This window comes from Carcharodon carcharias, chromosome 4 (assembly GCF_017639515.1).
Source record: "Carcharodon carcharias isolate sCarCar2 chromosome 4, sCarCar2.pri, whole genome shotgun sequence".
Lineage (NCBI taxonomy): Eukaryota > Metazoa > Chordata > Chondrichthyes > Lamniformes > Lamnidae > Carcharodon > Carcharodon carcharias.
Genome location: NC_054470.1, coordinates 49,188,501 through 49,205,110, shown reverse-complemented (window position 1 = coordinate 49,205,110; position 16,610 = coordinate 49,188,501). Strand labels below are relative to the sequence as shown.

The following is a 16,610-nucleotide window of genomic DNA, read 5'->3' as shown; positions in this document are numbered from 1 at the left end:
GTTTTTTCCTATAATTCATGAGATGCAAGCATGTCTGTCAGTGCCAGCATTTATTGTCCATCCCCGTTGCCCTTGAGAAAATGGTAGTCAACCACCTTCTCCATTACACTGAGTAGTTTGCTAGACCATTCCAGAGAGCAGTTAAAAGTGTTTAACACATAACTATGGCCCACATTTTTGCAACAACATAGAGGCTCTCTGTTGCAGTAAAAATCCTGGAAATGGCCAAAATGGCATTTCCCATCTTCGCAGGGGCAGGATTGGAGTCGGGCCGAGGTTTGCGCTTGTGTGATTCACGTAGGCAGCTGGATATTTAAATCACCAGCTGCCTTCACTGAAGTGGGATTTTGGGAAAACAAGAGTGTGGAATTCAGAACAGGTAAGAGGAGGTCTGAAGTTGGTGGATGCATTTAGTTAGCCGGGGTATCCCTTTGGCAAGATCGGGTACCCCTTTGGATAAGGTCCTGGGACATATTTGGGAGAGGTAAGACATCCTTTGGAATTGTTAAAAGTGAATATAATTATGCACTTTGCAAGCACAAACTCATTGGAACTGTCAAGCTGTCAAGGAGCTATCCAGCTGTCAAAGAACTGTCCAGCTGTCAAGGAACTGTTAAGAGCGGTCCAGCTGTCAAACCTGTCAAAGCTATCCAGGAAGTTTCAAAGCTGTCAGGGAATTGTCTAAGGATAACAGGTGAGTTGGCATGGAGGGGATAAGGGCAAAGATGCATGAGCTGGCATATATGGACACTATGTTGGCATAGGGGATAAAGGGGCCATGGGGTTTGGGGCATGAGTTAACATGGATGGGGCATAGGGAGTGTGTCGGGGTGGGGGGCATGAGGGTTGAAGGCTGGAGGGATTTTTAAAATATTTTTTTAATCTATTTTAACATAGGGCTGGAACACAGAGGCTGGCCTTGCACCCAGCCCGCCTCCCCATCCTCCGCATTCATCCTGGGGTCACCCACCCCGACTCCTGTTTTAGCATGCACCCCCGCAACCAAAAACCTGACCTGTGGGTAGACATTTTTAAAGGACAGGTTTGCCGAACTAGGAAATCTCCCGACTTGGCGAACCAAACCCAGGGACGAAAAACTGGGCCAATGGGTACATGGAATTACAAATAGGCCAGCCTAGCTAAAGACAGCAAATTTCTTTCCCTAAAGAACATTAGTGAACCACAAGGGTTTTTACAACCACGCAACATCTTCATGGGCATCATTATTGCTACTAGCTTTTTGTCCCTGATTTATTGACCTGAATTTAAATTTCCCAACTGCTGTAATTGGATTTTAACTCACGTCTCTGATCATTACTCCAGACCTCTGAATTACTAGTCTAGTAAAATAATTGCTGTGCTACCATATCCCACAACATACTAACACTTCACCTCAGGCAATGCCATACCTCTGGGACTTCAAGCTGATCTGGCACTTGAGTGCAAAGTAAGCTATTTTAAAATGCTTCAAAGACAATTCTAACACCTGCACATTGGAAGAATGCCATGGTTTTGTTGGCATGTTGAGACAACAGCAGCTGTTGACTCCCCTAAAATGTGTGGCAATTTTTAGAAATAAAACAAAAGCTTCCACAAAAATGTCAGATGAACTGGTTGAGCTTTGGAGGCCATGGAGCAGGAGACCCAGTAACTCCAATGACCCTGCATGGAGGATAGAGCCACCAAGTGGTGCAAGCCATCAATTTTATTGAGCTCCTGCTTTGAAGTACCCCATTGAAATTGGATCTGGAACGTTACTGAGGCATTATTTGTTACCTTCTTCAACGTAAATGTACCAATCACACACGAGGATTGGTGAAACAATAACATGGGTTCTTTATTTGAAGATAATACTATATACAGATAGAATGAACTGGGAGACTATTATACAAATATTCTACTATTAGTGCTGCTTGAAACTGAATATAACTCATGGGATGAATACATCATATCTTGTCGAGATGTGTAATGATTTGACAGTCATTTAAGCCACAGTCCCTTAAAGGTTCCTGCACATATATCATAACATTCTTGATGCATTATGGGGCTTGCCTGTAATCTACATGCAAACTGGGGTCTTAAGGAGTCAAAAGTGCAGACTTTTTGTGTTGTCACACCAGAACATGCTGTACAAAGCTGGTGGATTTTGGGTCTCAGTACATGATACAGTCTCCAGTGCCTGAGGGAATATGCCTATGTTATCGGTTCCACTTTTTGTTTCAGTTCCAGATATTGTATATTTGGAACAAACAATTATTTCTACAATAAAAATAATGCTTCTGGTGAGATGAGGTTGGCCTTAATTTTAGTTTTTCAAGAGTGGTCATGCTTTACCATCTGTCCTTTCAAAATCAGTACTTTGGACCACAGTCACATATACTAAACAGGGCCCGGTGAGTTTGGCATTATTCCAACTTCATCATTGCAATGCAACACACTTTATTGTAAACTGAAAGATGGTGGATAGTACAACAGCGCCAGTAGTGTACAAGAGTGTATCACATCATGGTGTATGTGTGCCTGCGTGATTCCTGTTTGTGCAGTATGGGTAGAGCTGGCTTTCTGATTTTGACACTAATCAAGGGTGACCCCAACCCAATGGGTGTGTATAGATTTTGAGTGAGTGTACAGTCAGCCCCATACTAGGTGGTACTTTTACTGACGCCAGAGTGGCTGTCCTTTTGCGATGAGTCTGACCCTGTCCTAATTTTATTTTGTAGACTTTGACACTGTGAGGTGAGGTTTCTCTGTATGCATCAATGATGAGGTGTCTTGCTACTGTATACTTGGATACTTCCTAAACTTGGAAAATTTGAGCTGTTTTCTTGTGACTTCAAGTTTTACTGATCTTCTCTCAAATCTAACACATCACCCATGGACTCCAGACTCTTATTGTTGCTTTTTGAGTTTCTGATTCTACACTGACTGATCTTAAACCCGCAGTTTTTTAAAATTCCCCTCAAGCTGCTATGAGTGTGGAATCCATAAAACACTCACCAAGATATCCTAACAAAAAAAAAATAAAAAAATAAAAAAAAATAAAAAAATAAAAAAAAACCCACTAGAGCTATACCTTGAGTGCCCTATCATCCATTCTTAATTAGCACATTCGTTTAGATAATATCACCAACTTTAACTTTAACACCTATGTGTTCTATTGTACTATTGTCGTTGACATCTTTTGATGATCTGCTTCTATCACTGCTTGTTTGTCCCTACAACCACCCCCACCCCCCCCCACCTCTCTGTCTCTCTATCTCTCCGCCCCCCCACACACACACTTTAAACCAGCTTATATTTCAACTCTTTCTTGGACTCGAACTCAAGTTCTGTCGAAGGGTCATGAGGACTCGAAACGTCAACTCTTTTCTTCTCCGCCGATGCTGCCAGACCTGCTTAGTTTTTCCAGGTAATTCTGTTTTTGTTTTGGATTTCCAGCATCCGCAGTTTTTTTGTTTTTATCCTAACATTTAATTAGCATTGAACAGTCATTAGCAGCCTTCCATCTCATGAGACGATGGTTTGTGCTTAAACATCACTTGGTTTGCCTCAGGTGCCCCACTCTGGCATGACACTCTCTGCTGCATTTGCTGTCGAGGAAGACAGTGGACTGAGAAGGTGCACTAACCTCTGTTTTCTCTAGGTTCTTCTCTCAGCCAGCTCAGATTTCTGTTTCACCTTGCCTCTTTCAATGCATCTCCAAACAGCCAGGTCAAAGCTATCAATAACTGAATCCCAGTTGTCTGTGGTAATATCTACCATCCACGTATGTCGCTTGCAAGTGACCTTGTAGTGGAGGTATGGATGTCCAGCCATTGTGACCCAGTGGCCAGCCCACCGTACAGCCGTCAACCATCCGATGAATGTGGCCAAGCAAGCACAGATGTCATTGACTTAGAAAGTAGTGCATGCTGTTGGAATTGGCATGCTCCAGGACCTCCGAGTTGATGACCTTGTTCTACCAAGAGATGCCAAGGAAACGTCTAAGATAACAACACTGGAAACTGTTCAGTCTTTTCTCCTGCCAAGCATACGGTCACTATTGTAGAGGTTTTTTTTATTCATTCATGGGATGTGGGCGTTGCTGGCTAAGCTAGCATTTATTATCCATCCCTAATTACCCTTGTTCAGGGGGCATTGAAGAGCCAACCACATTGCTGTGGGTTTGGAGTCACATGTAGGCCAGTCCAGGTAAGGATGGCAGATTTCCTTCCCTAAAGGGCATTAGTGAACCAGATGGGTTTTTACGACAATCACAATGGTTTTGTGGTCATCATCAGACTTTTACTTCCAGATTTTTATTGAATTCAAATTTCACCACATGCTATGGTGGGATTTGAACCCAGAACATTACCTTGGGTTTCTGAAATGCTAGTCCAGTGACAATATCACTATGCCAGCTAAGGTAGACTTGCAGTTGGATTTTCTTGACCAGGTACAGTTATTCCACACACTCTTACGCAGTATGGATTTAACAAATGCAGCTTTTGCAATGAATGTGTTGGTTTCAGCAACAACTAACAGATTGCTGGTGATTGTGGAAGCCTAGATATGTGAAGCTAATAATAACCTCCAGCGTCATACTGTTAGTGCTGATGGATGGCTATATGGCAAAATCCTGGATCATGACATTTGTCTTCCTGATACTGATGGTGAAACCAAACTCTTTACAGGCTTGAGAGAGTCAGTCCATTTGACGCTGAAAGTGTTCTTTAGTATCATCAGTGTTAAGCAATTCTCAGATGAGGATGCTACACTTTTGTCTGGGACTTGATAAATGTCAAGAAAATCTGTTTTGGAGTTGTTGGTTGAGGGATGAACAATGGTTAGGACCCCTGCTCTTCTTTGAATAGTGCCATGGGATCTATTATGCCTCTCAGAGAGGATTTAACATCTCATCGAAAAACTGGTACCTGCAGCAGTGCGGCACTCTCAGTGCCACACTCAAATATGGCACATTGCAATGGGTATGTAATTGATCCCTGTTTCGTGTATGATGCATGCAAGTTCACTTAACTTTCATTCAAGTTATAAAATTTTGTATTTTCAGTATTACTTAATAGGCTGCTATATTATTCAGTCTATACAAACCATCTGATGTGTTATTTTATAGCATGCATCTTTGGTGGTTTTATATTTTGTGGTTTATGCTTCTATTGAGATAGCATCAGAACCTTTTTTGTGTCAATAAGTATGCGTGCACACTAATTTTACTGCACAATTCATTGCCTGATCTGCTATTAATTAGAATCTATTTTCTTGCTAAGTGGATGCTAATGTTGTGAGGTCCCACAGAAATGGGGAAGGTGTGGGAGCCAGTACACTGACCAGCAGGTACAAGGCAATTCCACCAGGAAAGAAATAAGTCTGAGTTTTCACCAGCTTGGCATCATCTGCATAATTGGCTCATGACACTGGTAGAAGGAACCCGCAACACGAGTTTCCGTTAGGTTTTGCTGGATTTTTCAGTACACTTCACCTGAAATCAGCAAAACCTGTGCAAAAGATCGTGGACGTTTAAGTACAAAATAAGTCCAGTGCAAATTGTTTAACATAGTGTTGTCATTCGGAGCTAATGGTAGTTACTCCTGCCAGTCCCAAATCACACAAAACAACCATATCAATGATTAAGCCAGTAAGCACCCAGAGGGAAGATGCAGGCACACAGTGGTCCATTTACCAGTTGCCTCTAATGGATATTACAAATAAGAGTTTACTGTAAATAACCTTTCAGGTTCAGTTGCATTATTAACCTTCCTCCATCATTAGGGTCAGAAGTTGTAATATTCGCTGATGATTGCACAATGTTTAGTCCCATTTGTGCCTGCATTCAGCAAAGCCTGGACAACATTTAGGCTGGGCCGATAAGTGGCAACTGACATTCAAGCCACACACGTGCCAGTCAATGACCATCTCCAAGAAGAAAGAGTCTAACCACCTACCCTTGACATTCAATAGCATTATCATCACTGAATCCTCTACCAACAACATCCTGGGGTTGGTGGTGTGGGGAGGGGTGTGGATGATGGGTGGGAGAGTCGCTCCTGGCCATAAACTAAGCTGGATCAGCCACATATTTTAACTCACCTCCTGACTCCCCAAAGACATTTCACCATTTACAAGACACACTCAAGACTTTGTTGCTCTATACTTCATTTGTCTGGATGAGTATAGCTCCAACAACACTCGATAAGCTCAACGACAAAACAGCCTGCTTGATTAATACCCCATTCGCCAAGTTATACACAATGCATGATTGCTGCAGTGTATAGCATCTACTAAATGCACAGAAGCAACATGCCAAGCTTCTTCAGCAGCACCTTCCAAATTCACAGCAGGGGTAGCAGAGGCATGGGAACACCACCACCTCCAAATTCCCCTTCAAGTAACACCCCAGCCTGACTTAGGACTATATCATCACTCATTCATCATTGCTGAATCTAAGTCCTGGAACTCCCAACCTAATAGAATGTACCTACACCACACGGACTGGTGCAATTGAAAGCAGCAGCTAACCACCATAATTAGGGATGGGCAATAAATGCTGCTCTTCTCAGTGACGCCCAGGTCCAATGAACAAATTTTTAAAAAGTCACCTTCTCTAGAAGTCTGAAAGTCTCATTCTTATGAGAGTCAATTCTTGCTGCTCTTTAAAATACTGTATCCCATGGATGTAACAAAAGCATCCAAAAGAATTCTGATGTATAGACTGAATTATTCATGTCTTTTGCACATGTATTTGCTTCATCTCTCCAAAGTTAAGTTTGATTTGAATTGCAAGTTTTTTATACCACAGCAAGGTGAAATGTAGAATACTAGGTATGAGAGTTGTTTAGTTCAATTTTTACAACTTGTATTTGTGTAGCCATACAAAATAAAGAGCATACAACATTATTTCCAATTCAATGGGTTATCCAGATTAACCTAAACAGGATAATCTCTCTCTCTAGATCTTGACCTGTAGCTCAGGGATTCTTTCTACTGCCATTCTTCTTGCAATTCTGCTTGTACCTGCCTGTGCACGGTTCTGGTTTCCAAAAGCCTGACTGAAGTTGGAAATCCAGCCTAGTGAGTTCAAATGAGAGCTAAGATCTTGCAGGACAATTTAACTCACAGGGGGTCAAATTGGTACACACCTAGTAGTATGAACTGGGCTCATAGCGAATCACAGCCAATTCTTCACTATGTCTAATCAATTCACTGATGCTCACAGAATCATTTCCGATTCTCACTTTTGCTTTTGCCTGGTTTGAAATTAAAAATCTTGACAATATTTTCAAACTCAATGGAAAATAAAAATTGGTGGTAAAAATTGGGCTGCTGATTGGCTATGATTCCATTTTGCGCTGATGGAGTGTATCAATTTCACCCCTTACTGTCTGTGACCATAGCAACATAAGAAATAGGAGCAAGAGTAGGCTATTCGGCCCCTCAAGTCAGCTCTGCCATTCAATAAGAGCATGGCTGATTTGATTGTTGCCTCAATTCCATTTTCCTGCCTGCCCCCCATAACCTCGACTCTCTTGTCAGTCAACAATCTGTCTAACTCGCCCTCGAAAATATTCAATGACGTCCCCTCCACTGCTGTCCAGGGAAGAGAATTCCAACCATTAACAATCCGCTCAGTGAGGAAACTCATTTTTATCTCTGTCTTAAAGGGAGACCCCTTATTTTTAAACTGGGTCCTCTAGTTGTAGATTCCCTTACGAGAGGAAACATGCTCTCAGCACCTACCCTGTTAAGCCCCCCTCAGAATATTAATATATTTCTGTAAGATCATTTCTCATTCTTTTAAACTCCAATGTGTATAGGCGCAACTTGCTCAACCTTTCCTCATTCCCAGGAATCTGCCTAGTTAACCTTCTCTGAATTGCTTCCAATGCAAGCATGTCTCTCCTTAAGCAAAGTGACAAAAACTGCACATAGTAGTCCAGGGGCTGAATTTTACATTGATAGGGTGGGCAGTGCCGAGCCCGATCGGGTGTGAAATCATGCAGGATGATGACGGGTGAGCGTCCTGACATCATTGTGCACTTTTGTGATATTGTGCTTGGCGGGCGCGTGCAAAAGTCGGAAGCGCAACTGCCGACAATTAAGAGAGCAATTAAGCCCATTAATGGCACAATTGCCTGCGAAGTTTCATTGCCTGTCCAACCTTACTGTTGGTGGATAGGCGGGCCGGCCAGGTGACCTTTACATTTTTCATGAAACCTCACCCAAGGGTGAGATGAGGTTTCTGTTATGAAATAAAATAGAAATAAAAATCTGGGGGCAACATTTTTATCATCTATATTTTCAGGTGCCCGATTGATGCTTGGACATGTTTTTTCTGCTTTTTAAAACTTTATTGGAACATTTTCAGGTCTGAGCTTTTCAACACATGCTTCATGCTGGCTGGCCATTAATTGGCCAGCCAGTGTGAAATCACAGTCGGGGGCCAATTGCAGATGGCAGTCCGTTTCCCAGCCGATCCTGGGCCCGTCGAGCTAAAGACTCAGGTCCAAATGTGGTCTCACCAATGCCCTGTACAGTTGTAGCAAGACTTCCCCACTTTTATACGCCATCTTCCCTGCAATAAAGGCCAACATTCCGTTTACAGTCCTAATTACTTGTTGTACCTGCATGCTGACTTATTAGGATTCAAGTACAAGAACACCCAAGAACGGACTGCCATCTGCGATCGGCCCCCGACTGTGATTTCACGGTGGCTGGCCAATTAACAGCCAGCAAGCATGAAGCATGCGTTGAAAAGCTCAGACCTGAAAATGTTCCAATAAAGTTTTAAAAAGCAGAAAAAAACATGTCCAAGCATCAATCGGGCACCTGAAAAACATAGATGATAAAAATGTTGCCCCCAGATTTTTATTTCTATTTTATCTCTCTGTGCTGCAGCATTATATAGTTTGCCTTCCTTTAAATAATATTCTGCTTTTCTATTCTTCCTGTCAAAACGGACCTCACATTTTCCCACATTAAACTCTATTTGCCAAATTTTTGACCACTCACTTAACCTTTTTAGATCCCTTTGCAGACTTTCTGTATCCTCCTTGCAACTTGCTTTCCTACCTATCTTTGTATGATCAGCAAACTTGGATACAATACACTCAGTTCCTTCATTCAAGTTGTTAATATAAATCGTAAATAGTTGAGGGCTCAATACTGTCCCTGTGGCACTCCACTAGCCACAGTTTGTCAACTTGAAAATAACCCATTTATCTCAACTCACTGCTCCTGTTAGGTAGTCAGTCCAGCTATTCATGCTAATATATCAGCCCCAACACCATAAGCTCTTATCTTGTGTAATAACCTTTTCTGTAGCACCTTATCAATAGCCTTTTGGAAATCCAAATACACTATACCTACTGGTTCTCCTTTATCCCCATTCTTGTTACATCCTCAAAGAACTACAATAAATTTGTCAAACATGATTTCCCTGATATATTATGATTTTCCAAATCTCCTGTTACCTGCTCTTTAACAACAGTTTCTAGCATTTTCCTAATGACAGACATTAGGCTATCTAACCTATAGTTTCTGGCTTTCTCTTTCCCTCCTCTCTTGAATAGTGGTGCTACATTCGGGGTTTCCTGTCTGCTGGGATCTTTCCAGAATCTAGGAAATTTTGGAAGATTACAATCAATGCATCCAAGATCTCTGCAGACACTTCTTTTAAGACCCTAGGATGCAGGCCATCAGGTTTGGGAAACTTGCCAGTTTTAAGTTCCATTAGTTTTCCCATTACTTTTTCTCTAGTGGTAGTGATTGTTTTAAGCTCCTCCTTCCCTTTTGCCTCTTGATTTTCTACTATTCTTGGGATGCTCTTTGTCACTTCTATTGTGAAGGTGAATACAAAATAATTGTTCAAAACCACTGTCATTTTCTTGTTTCCCATTACTAATTCCCCAGTCTCACAATCTAAGGAACTAATATTTTTTTAGCTACTCCTTTCCTTTTTATATAACTTCTAGAAGCTTTTACTATCAGTTTTTATATTTCTTGCTAGTTTTCTCTCATACTTCAATTTCTCACTCTTTATTATTTTCTTAGTCACCCTGTGCTGAGTTCGAAAACTTTCCCAACTTTCCAGCCCACCATTAACTTTCACAGCATTGTATCATTTTCATTTCAATTTGATACCATCCTTAATTTCATTAATTAGCTATGGATGGTGTATCTTTCTGGTAGAGAATTTCTTCCTCAGTGGAATATATCTTTGTTGGGAGCAATTAAATATCTCTTTAAATGTCTGTCACTGCTCCTCTACCCTCTTACTTTTTAATGTATCTCCCCAGTCAACTTTAGCTAACTCTATTTTCATATCCTTGTAATTGCCTTTATTTAACTTTAAGAAACTAGTTATGGAAACACATTTCTCATTTTCAAGCTGAATGTGAAATTGTATCATGTTATGATCACTCTTACCTAGAGGATTCATTATTATGAGGTATTAATTAATCATCTCTCATGAGATATTGCCATGTCTAAAATAGCCTGGTCCCTGGTAGGTTTCAGAATGCATCATTCCATGAAACTGTCCTGAATACACTCTATGAACTCATCTTCCAGGGTACCTTAGCCAATTTAATTTGTTCAATCAATGTTAAGATTAAAACCACCCATACTTATTACAGTACCTTTCTTGCAAACCCCCATTATTTCTTGGTGCATACTCTATCCTACTGTGCAGCTTCTATTAGGAGCCTATAAACTACTTCTACTAGCGACTTCTTTTCATTGCTATTTCTTATCTCCACCCAAACTGATTCTACACCTTGATCTTCTGAACCAAGATAATTTCTCACTATTGTCCTGATCTCTTTCTTGATTAACAGAGCTTCCCCACCTCCTTATCCTTTCCTCCTGTCCTTCAGAAATGTCAAATTCCCTTGAATATTCAGGTCCCTACCTTGGTCACCTTGGAACCAATTCTCTGTAATGGCTATTGTATCATATTCATTTATTTCTATTTGTACTATCAATTCATACATCTTATTATGAATGTTGTAAGAATTCAGATAAAGACCCTTCAATTCTGTCTTTTTTCCATTATTGTCTACTCTGAACTTTTTGCTGGTGCACTCTTATGTTTGTATGCTCTGTCTCTTCCTGTCACACTTTGGTTATCACTACCCATATCAATACCCTGCACTATTCTATGGAAGACATAGAAATTATAGGCCAGTTAAGGTGCAAGGGAGCTTGGCAAGGTTGGATGGTATTTATTTTAATGCAAGGAGTCTGATGAATAAGGCAGATGAGTTGGCACAAGTTAACACATGGCAGTATGATGTCATTGCTGTCACAGAGGCATGGTTGAGAGGGGGGCAGGATTAGCAGCTCAATATTCCGGTATATAGGATCTTCAGGTGAGACAGGGAAGGAGGTAAAAGAGGAGGGGGTATCGCAATATTGATCAAGGAATCAATGATAGCAGTAAGGAGAGATGACAAATAGAGCCATATGGGTAGAGCTTAAAAACAAAAAAGGAGCAATCACATTGCTAAGAGTGTTCTATAGGCCCCCAAACAGTCAGAGAGAAATAGAAGAGCAGATATGGAGGCAAATTTCAAAGGAGTGTAAAAATAATCGGGTAGTAATAGTGGGGGATTTCAACTTTCCCAACATTAACTGGGTTAGTCATAGTGTGAAAGGCTTAGAGGGAGCGGAATTCTTAAAATGCATCCAGGAGAGCTTTTTAAGCCAGCAGGTAGAAAGTCCTACAAGAGAGGGGGCGGTCCTGGACTTAATTTTAGAGAACGAATCCGGGCAAGTGGTAGAGATATCAATAGGGGAGCATTTTGCAGATAGTGATCATAACTCCATTAGATTCAAGGTTGTTATGGAAAAGGACAAGGATGGGCCAGAAATCAGAGTTGTAAATTGGGGGAAGGCTGATTTTAATAAGATCAGATATGATTTGGCCAGAGTGGACTGGGAGTAGCTACTTTTAGGTAAATCTGCATCAGAGCAGTGGGATTCATTCAAGAAGGGAAAAGGGAGAATACAGGACCAACACATTCCAGTTAAGACAAAGGGTGGGACCAACAAATCCAGGGAACCCTGGATGTTGAGGGATATATAGGATTGGATAAAGAGAAAAAGGGAGGCTTATGGCAGAAACAAGGGCTCAAAACAGCAGAAGCCCTAGAGGAGTATAGAACCTGTAGGGGGAAACTTAAAAAGGAAATTAGGAGAGCAAAAAGGGGGCATGAAAAAACATTGGCAGTTAAAATAAAGGAAAATCCAAAGTTATTTTACAAGTACAATAAGAGTAAGAGAATGACTAGGGAAAGAGTAGGGCTAAGGACCATAGTGGTAATTTGTGTGTGGAGTTGGAAGTAGGTCGGGTTTTAAATGAATACCTTGTGTCAGTGTTCACAAGTGAGAGGGACGGCGTGGGTATGGAAATCAGGCAGAAGGACTATGATATAATTAAAGAAATTAGCATAGAAAGGGAGGAGGTTCCAAGTGCTCTGACAGGCTTAAGAGTGGATAAATCTCCAGGCCAAGGCTGTTGAGTGAGGCAAGGGAGGAAATAGCAGGGGTGCTGGCAATAGCAGAGGGGCTGGATAAACCAGTGAACTACAAGCCAGTCAGTCTAACCTCAGTGGTGGGGAAACTGTTGGAAGCAATTCTGAGGGACAGAATTAATCTACACTTGGAGAGGCAGGGATTAATCAAGGACAGTCAGCATGGTTTTGTTAAGGGGAGGTCATGTCTGACCAATTTGATTGAATTTTTCAGAGGTGACCAGGTGTGTAGATGAAGGCAATGCTTTGACGTAGTCTACTTGGACTTCAGCAAGGCTTTTGATAAGGTCCCACATGGGAGACTGATAATGAAGGTGAGAGTCCATGGGATCCAAGGCACTTTGGCAAATTGGATCCAGAAATGGCTGAGTGGCAGAAAGCAGAGGGTGATGGTCAAGGGGTGTTTTAGTGACTGGATGCCTGTGTCCAGTGGGGCTCCACAGGGATTGGTGTTGGGTCCCTTGCTGTTTGTGGTATATATAAAAAATTTAGACTTGAATGTAGGAGGGTTGATCTGTAAGTTTGCGGATGACACAAAAATTGGAGGGGTGGTAAATAGTGAGGAGGATAGCCTTAGATTACAGGAGGATATAGACGGGCTGGTCAAATGGGCTGATCAGTGGCAAATGAAATTTAATCCAGATAAGTGTGAGGTGATGCACTTAGGCAGGACAAACAAGGCACGGGAATACACGATGAATGGTAGGACCCTGGATAGTACCAAGGATCAGAGGGACATTGGTGTGCATGTCCACCGGTCCCTTGAGGTAGTGAGATAGGTAGACATGGTGGTTAAGAAGGCATACGGGATACTTGCCTTTATTAGCTGAGGCACAGAATATAAGAGCAGGGAGGTTATGCTGGAACTGTATAAAACGCTGGTTAGGCCACAGCTAGAGTATTGCGTGCAGTTCTGGAATCCGCATTATAGGAAGGATGTGACTGCACTCAAGAGAGTGCAAAGGAGATTTACCAGGACGTTGCCTGCGCTGGAGAATTTTAGTTATGAGGAGAGATTGGATAGACTGGGATTATTTTCCCTGGAGCAAAGGAGATTGATGGGGACATGATTGAGGTGTGTAAAATTATGAGGGGCATAGATAGGGTAGACAGGAAGGAACTTTTCCCCTTGGTGGAGGGATCAATAACCAGGGGGCATAGATTTAAGGTAACGGGCAGGAAGTTTAGAGGGGATGTGAGGAAGAATTTTTTCACTCAGTGGGTGGTGGGAAACTGGAACTCACTGCCTGAGAGGGTGGTAGAAGCAGAAACCCTCACAACATTTAAGAAGTATTTGGCTGTGCACTTGCGATGCCATGTCATACAAGGCTAGTGCTGGAAAATGGGATTAGAATAGTTAGTTCACCGGCGCAGACTCGATGGGCCGAAAGACCTTTTTCTGTGCTGTAGACCTCTATGACCCTAGCCTTGTCCTTTCTCTTAAACTAAATAATGGGCATGTGGAAGGGTTCACCTGAGGGGAGTTAAAGTTCTCCCTACTGCCTTATTTATGTGATTTGAGTACTCTGGTCTCAGCATAATTCAGGTGAAGGCCGACCCAATGGTACAGCACCATCTTTCCCCAGTACTAGTGCCAGCATCCATGAATCAAAGCCCATTGGTCCTAGACCAATCTTTGAGCCGTGCATTCAAGTTTCTGACCTTATTTACCCTATACCAATTTTCTTGTGGCTCAGGTAGTAACCCAGAACTTGCCACCATTGTGGTTCTTTTAAATTTTGCTCCCAGCTTTTCATACCCATTGAACAGAACCTCTTTCTTAGTCATATCTATGTTGTTGGTACTGACGTGTACCATGACAACAGGGTCCTTCCTCCCTCACTCCAAGGCACCGGGCAGGCAACACGGCCTTCAGGGATCACGCTCTTGGCTGTGGAAAACCATATCTATCACCCTAACTATATTGTCCCCAAATAAAACTGCACTTCTTTTAACTCCTCCCCACAACTCCACTGATGCCCCACCCTTCCCTCTGCCGCCACCAGAATGGTCCCATGCACCACAGTGCCATGGCAAGTTTTCTCATCCTGCCTGCAGTCCCTGCTCTCCTTCATACAAGCTGGAAGAACTTAAGCCTGTTGGACAATTGCAAGGAATAAGGATCCTCCTATGCTACCTTCTGCATCCCCATAATTGACTTACTCATAGACACATCCTCCTATTCCTGACCATGGACTAAATCTGAAGCACCTTCCCCTTCCCTGATGCATCACAGTGCCTAAAGCTCAGACTCCAGCTCATCAAGTCTGAGCCAAGGTTCCTCAAACTCCCGACAGTGCATATGTGGTTGTTGTGGATCACACAGACACCTACACAGTACAGCTGTTACAAATCACTTGCCCTGCTTTCTTTACTGTGTTCTATTTAACAAATTATGTTTAGAAATATCACTCATTGGTCATCTGTAGTTACATAAAGTAATTTAATTAATTAAGCTATAAATTTAAGACAATGCTCAAATCTCCCCAGTACCACTTTAAACTACTGCCCCTGTTTATAGAGAGAGAACTGTCTTTCAACAGTTAGTTCACCAGTTGTGTTGGTGGAGGCATAGCATAGTGGAGAAAAGTTATAAATAGCAAAAATATAGCTTCCAAACTAAAATGAGGGAATAAAATGAGATGGATTCAAATTAGTGAGGTCTACCTTTATGGGCACCTTTTTTTTCTCTCCTGTAGATATGTTCTGCTTATCTATACTTCGCTGGGCCACACAGTTCATGGTCAAATGATCCACAGGCCTCAAGCCAGAATAGCAACACAAATGCTGTTGTGATGTCACACGCCAACAGCAATGTCCTTTTTCAATAATTTTAAGTTTTGCATTCTCATTAAATGTAATCAGTATCATTCAAAGTTGTTCTTAAATAATATTTGAATCCAGTTACCTACTTAGCAGCAAGTTATTTAAGCTAGTGATAATATTAACAATCTATTAATATTAGGCCTTTCATGACATGCTGATTAAAGCTCAAAAAGGCACGATGAGTTTCAAGCATATATCAAAATGCTTTGATGGCCATTACTGATAGCCATTATCACAGTACAATAATATCATTTAATAGCAGTTTTTAGAACATTTTAATATATAATTGCATGGGATATAAGCCAATCTACTGATTTCCACCAACGGCTGCTCACTTTAATACACAGAACAAAATGGTGAAGTCCAAAATGCAATTTGCCTAAGTATATCAATCAGTACATGATAGCAGATCAAGTCTCATGTGAACCTTTTCTACATAGCTTTCACATTGCAAAGAAACAACATCACACTAGATGAAACCGGACTGTCAGTTGACCTGAAATATATAGTTTGCATATTGCCCAGGATGGTATCAAAGCACGGGATGATAAGACTGAGCACATCTACCGATCACATTCAAAGTCCTTGCTAAAATCAGCTTTGCATTAACTGACTAGAATTGCCAAAATGTTTCTTACCTGATAAGAACTAGTGGCAAAATCTACCTTCTTAAAATGGCGCCTTCGAGCTAACTAAAAAAGAACAAATCTACACAGTAAAGTCTCCAACAGGAGAAGTGGTGGTTACAAAACCACTCTTCTTCCTGCCTCATGCAAAACCACACACAATTCTGCAAATAAATTGACATGTATCTGAGATAGGCAGCTGCATTCTCAGGAAGTGATGTCACTGATAGTTGGACAAAATATAGGAAGTCAGTATTATTTTCACCTTAAATCTTCTAGTCACACATATTTCTAATACAGGATGAGTTTGTATTGACTTGCAGCAGCTGTTGATTAAGTATCTAAATTATATTGTGAAAATGTAGCAGCAGGAGAAGCAGAATATTACAAAGGGTTAAATGAACCATCTTATCCTTTTCTAGGCAGCTAGTTCGGAACTGAGATTACACCTTACAGTCTTACAATGTTTTACATGTGATCACGCTGCCTTGTGTTGAAACTTGTGACTTTATTGTGCTTGCATTTCTCAAGAGTTTGGTTAGTTGCTTTCTGCAGTGCTGTGGATGTCACTTCCTCGTACAAACATCATTCATATCCATACTCTGTGGAACCACATGTTACTTACTGC

At 41.5% G+C, this 16,610-nt stretch overlaps 1 protein-coding gene across 3 annotated transcripts in view; it reads right to left on the bottom strand.

The window, feature by feature from the left end:
- dock8 (dedicator of cytokinesis 8) overlaps positions 1-16,610 on the bottom strand; it is a 312,431-nt gene that overhangs the window by 221,563 nt on the left and 74,258 nt on the right. The window contains exon 1 of one of the 3 annotated variants that reach the window (XM_041186617.1): positions 15,995-16,117. The exons of 1 other annotated variant lie outside the window; for it this stretch is intronic. The gene's annotated coding sequence lies outside the window, so the exon portion shown is untranslated. Of the gene's footprint in view, positions 1-3,628; positions 3,706-15,994; positions 16,118-16,610 lie in introns of those variants that run through there. One more of the 3 variants, XM_041186618.1, reaches the window with a different exon arrangement.